A 5,644-nucleotide genomic window follows, 5' to 3' on the forward strand; every position below is an offset into this window, starting at 1 on the left:
TCACCCCGTGGTGAGTCATGATTTGGAATAGTGAACCAAGACTGACAGTGGCAAGTGTTGATTGTAGCATTGCTCAACTTTGTAACTGTGTGAAAAAAGTCACTAGAGGGATCAGAAAAGACAAATATAGAGACAAGTGGATAAGTAGACAACAGTGCTTCTTCATCCTGATCAGCCTCTTCTTCTTACCCTCTCCGTTCATCCACACATTTAGCAGTGTCTCTTGGCTCCACCCAATTTGCTGGAATTTTTTGAAAATCTGCCAGTGGCCGGCTTATGCTTTCACAGGGGGCTTAGTTACACTTTAATAAAACTACCTAAACTTTTCAAATTATATAGCTACCGCTGTATTAAGTGTGTACTTAAAATAAATAATATTGAACATCTTTTCACGTTGATGTAAATTGTCAGCATACAAATAAAAACTGATTTAACTGATATAATAATATCTAAGCACACAACTGTCATCTTGAAGTTCTACTTCTGTGGCCCTCTGGATCCCTCAGGGCCACATAAATAGCTATGGTGAGCCAGATATGGCCTGTGAACCTTGAGTTTGACACCTTCAGCTTATATGTTGGACCCAATTCAAACCAAGAAAGTGTTCTCTTTGATTGCTTTTCCCATTTTAGATATGATTAATCTAGAGGTGCACCTAATGATTATTTTTACTAATTAATAATTCTCACAATTAATCATTTAATAGGATAAAAGAAACTGGGGCATTCTGCAGAGTTTTCATTCAACTTCCTTAGCTTTTTTGCAATATTAAATATTGCAAATGCTAATATTAAAATAATAAAATGCTAATAAAATGCTAAGATGCTAATAAACAACAAATTCAACTCCTCTTTCAAAGTAAGAAAAGAAACATTTTGTTGCCTAAAAAGCAACAACAACATTCCTTTGTTGACCACTTGATTATTTGTTACAAAGGATGCATCTGCAGTTAAAACAATCTTCCAAACATCAACATGTGAAAAGCTCATCCGTTTCTGCTGGACTGACATCATTGCGGTGTAGGACTGATATGTTGACTGTGTTTTCATTAAACCAACTAATAATTGAATGCAAGATGTGCTTTAGAGGAGTTTCTTTTACAGAATCTGAACCAGGTGAAACTAAAATTGACAATAAAACTGTTCTGGGTCAAACATATGTACAGACGAACAAGGTTTTCTTCATCTTAAATGCAAATTGTTTATATGTTTTTTGTACAGTTTTGCCTTAATTACTGCTGTGAGTATGTTGTTGTTCAGTAAATTGACTTTACTGTTGCTATACTCCAGGTGTTAAATGATTACTATTTTAATTGATGATTATTTTAATAATCAATTAATCAGATTTAATATGTGCATTTAATCACATTTAATAAGCCCTAGATTGTACCTAAAACAGATGTCTACCACAGACGTAGCTGTAAGTAAACCTTTACTTAAACAACCTCTCTCCATCAAGATAATTTAATAAACTGCAGACCTATATCTAATCTCTCTTTCCTGTCTAAACTTCTTGAGAAAGTTGTTGTTAATGATGTGAGTGAGGATTTATGCAGTAATGAAGAGGTGCAGTCACTGAATGAGCATAGGTGAAAGTCACTAATGATTCTCATGGTCTCATATGGTGGACTTGGTCCTTTCTTTTCCAGTTAGAATCACTGCTTTTTTTGATCCAGTCAATCAACATTATTATTTTAAAAAGAATGATGTTAACATGTAGGGATAAAGGGAACAACAATGGACTGGTTTAAATGTAATTTGTCAGTCAGTTTTTTCATGTAACCGATAAATCTTTACACTCCATTGTTACTTTGGAGTACCAATGTTCAGTTCTTGATATATATACTGAATGACAGAGAACAACAAAAAGATACAGCAATAAGTAGAATACCTAAAGAGCATATAGTGGAGCATGGAGTTTGAACAGTTGTGGTTTAGTTAGACCAAACTCAGCACAACTGGTGAGGAGCAGCTGGGTCAAAGTGGAACAGTGAATCAGGCTGTAAACAGAGTGCTCAGGTTCAGGTAATCATAAAGAAAGAGGAGAAATTATCAGAAATTATCCTGGCAGTCGAGTTCAATTGGAAAATGCAGCAGCTAAACAAATGTTGGTTCGCATCATACCTATTTACTTAAGGTAGAGGAAAGGAACTAAAATCTTATAAAATAGAAGACTTGCACTATGCCATGCTGTTACCCACTTCTTGTGTATTTAATGTAACATAATCAAAGTATATCTCAGGCTCCATGCAGATCTTAATAAGCCTGGAAGTCAAAAGATAACAGTGCTGATAGTGACGATGACAAAGATGGCTACTGCGATTCCACCGAAGTGTTTTGATGCAAAGTCATAAAAACAACCCTCCTTTTGGATCAATTCAGAGCCATTTGTCATCGAGCAAGGACAGTTGTAATCATCCCTTTTGCTTGCTTGGCCCATCAGTCTTCCTTGTTAGATATATCATGATCAATCTTGGCTCATTTATTTTAATAGTCTCTTATTTGCCAGACTGGCAAAGTCAAAGGGTGACAACAGAAACTAAGTCCATGTTGTAAATGAGCCAAAGTACATGAAACTGTCCTTTTGATGGAGCATTTTAGCTATGCAGAAGAAAGCAGAGGTGTGGACTTTAGTTATGTCAATGGGGTATATGCCTCGCGAGGTGGTGACGTATTTCCGTTTGAATTTATGCCACATAGTTTGGTTCCGGGTCCTGCTGGCTCCTATTGTTTTCAGCCAAAGCTGCAAGATCTGTACCATGAAAAAGACGCAAAACTTAAAACATCTGTGAGCTACTGGTACAACAACTGAGTTTTGTGGTGTGCCTTTGTGTCCAGTAATTAGCCGGTACCATCCAGTGCTTAGTTTTTTCATTTTCCTGCTGATATCAAGGCGACAGTGGACTGTAGCCAAAACTTAGCCACTACAGCTAACACACGGTTTGTAGCTGCCTGCTATTTCAAAGCTTGAGGATATTGAAGATCCAGCGTCAGAAATGGAAAGACGGAGGTTAAAAGGGAGCTGTACGAGCTTCGTTCACTGGAATAATGTGTTGGAGGAAAATAATGCCAGACGAAATCCACTGCTACGAGAACAGGCTGAGAACAGAGGCAGCGATTCAACACAAGGTAAGTCAATACGTGTGTGTTGATGTGCGTTTGTGTTATACGTATATTTTTAGGCAACTCCTTAGCTTTTGTTTATATGACAATTATACAAAATACATTTAACATGCAGTCGGAGCGACGAGCCCCTCCGATACCGAGNATCAGTCTTCCTTGTTAGATATATCATGATCAATCTTGGCTCATTTATTTTAATAGTCTCTTATTTGCCAGACTGGCAAAGTCAAAGGGTGACAACAGAAACTAAGTCCATGTTGTAAATGAGCCAAAGTACATGAAACTGTCCTTTTGATGGAGCATTTTAGCTATGCAGAAGAAAGCAGAGGTGTGGACTTTAGTTATGTCAATTGGAATCAGTTTGAATTCATGGGCAAAGTGTGGCAGGTTCTCTAAACTCGAAGAATATGATATAATAGAAAGAGCAACATGTTATTATATGACATATTATGAAATCACAGTTTCTTTGCTCATTTTACATGACTATAAAATAAATAATTTAAAATAAAAAATTAAAATATTATTTTCTAATTTGGTCAACAGAAAATTTCATTATTTAAAAAAATTCTGTTTTTGTGAGACTTGAATTTTGGACTAAAATGGCTTTAGTTGGGACTTAATTTGAGATTTGGCTGGAAAGACATGAGACAGAATAGAACAGAACTAGAAAATCTGTGAATAAATTTTGATTTTATACCTGCTGGTGGGTTCCAAAGGTTCTGTGACTGAGTTAGTCTCAACATGCATCAGGTTTGGCCTTGAAAGTTGGAATAGCTTAAAGGAGATCTCTACTTCTATGTGCATCTTAGTCTCAGTTTCATGAAAATGCCCAAATATGTATTCTTGTGTCATGCAGGGTTTATTTTGTCAAAGTCCTTAATGCCTGTTGTACATTTTTAGTTTGGTCAAAGGTCATTGGTAGAGGACTTTGTACATGTAATGGAAGGTTACACCTGTAACTGTCCCTGTCTGTCATTCGTTTGAAGCAACTGTATGTCAACTATCTGGACCAACTCCCACTATAATTGCCGCCTTGTACCGCCCCCCGAAATATAATAAGGATTTTATTTCTGAGCTTGTTGGCCTCCTCATGTATCTTTCTACCATCTCACCAAATGTAATAGTTATTGGGGATTTTAACATTCATATTGATAATCAAGAGTCTCCACTTTCCAAAGACTTCACATCGTGCTTGGACAGCTTTGGACTTCAGCAATACACAACTTTTCCCACGCATACTAAAGGACATATATTGGATTTAATCTGCTGCTCAGGGGTTACACCCACTGACTGTAAAGCAGATTCCCTGCCATTCTCAGATAATTTCTTTCTATCATTTGGAGTTAATATTTCACTTTCTAAATCTAACCCCCCGTGTGACATAACCTTCCGTAAAATTAAGGACATTGACTTGGATAATTTATCACATTGTATTAATAGACTACAATGCTGATCATTTTTCTTCCACAGATGAACTATTGGCTTACTACAACAAAAGCCTTCATAGTGTCCTGAACAATCTTGCTCCACTTAAAACCAGATCCGTTTCTTTTACTCATACTGCACCTTGGTTTAATTCCACTCTTTGAAAGTTAAAAACAAAAGGACGTCGCCTTGAAAGACTGTACCGAAAAACTGGTCTCACTGTTCACAAAGACATGTATTCCAGTCACATTCTTTTACACAAAGATGCACTTTCTTTAGCCAAATCAACATATTCCACTTTAATCAGTTCTAACAAGGACAACTCCAAAATTTTATTTTCTGTACTTGCAACCACTACCAGAACATTAGATTCCCTTCCTCCCCACCTGTTTACCTCTGATTTTTGTAACACTTTGGTATCATTTTTTACTTCTGAGATAGAAATTATCCATCAGGAACTTATACCCAGTCTTGTCTTAATATCATCTGTCCCAGTTTCAGTTGTTCCTATCAATTCATTCTCGGTCTTCAGCATCCCTGCTGTTGATGATGTCACCAAATTAATTCAAAAATCTAACTCTTCAACCTGCCATTTAGATTGTCTTCCCACTGTTCTTGTTAAAGCCACCCTCCCCACTTTGTCCCCTCTCATCACTAACATTGTGCATTCTTCCCTTACTACTGCTGTTGTTTCCTTGGCTCTCAAAACTACAGCATTATTGCTGTAGTTTTGAGAAACCAGGTTTCTTAAGTATTGGGATTATTCCCAATACTTAAGAAACCTGGTTTAGATCCCAAAGAACTCAATAATTTTCGCCCTATCTCAAATCTTCCATTCTTTTTCAAAAATTCTAGAAAAGACAGTTGCTGCTCAACTCCATTCTCATCTTTCCAGCAATAATCTATATGAACAATTCCAATCTGGCTTCCGTCCACTCCACAGTACAGAAACAGCGCTTCTTAAAATTACAAATGATCTCCTTCTTGCTGCTGACTGGTTTATTATCCATACTCCTTTTCCTTGATCTGACTGCGGCTGATATAATTTCACATAACATCCTTACTGATAGATTATCCTCTCTTGGCATTGTAAATAC

Source organism: Poecilia formosa, unplaced genomic scaffold, assembly GCF_000485575.1.
Source record: "Poecilia formosa unplaced genomic scaffold, Poecilia_formosa-5.1.2 Scaffold101, whole genome shotgun sequence".
Taxonomy (NCBI): Eukaryota; Metazoa; Chordata; class Actinopteri; order Cyprinodontiformes; family Poeciliidae; genus Poecilia; species Poecilia formosa.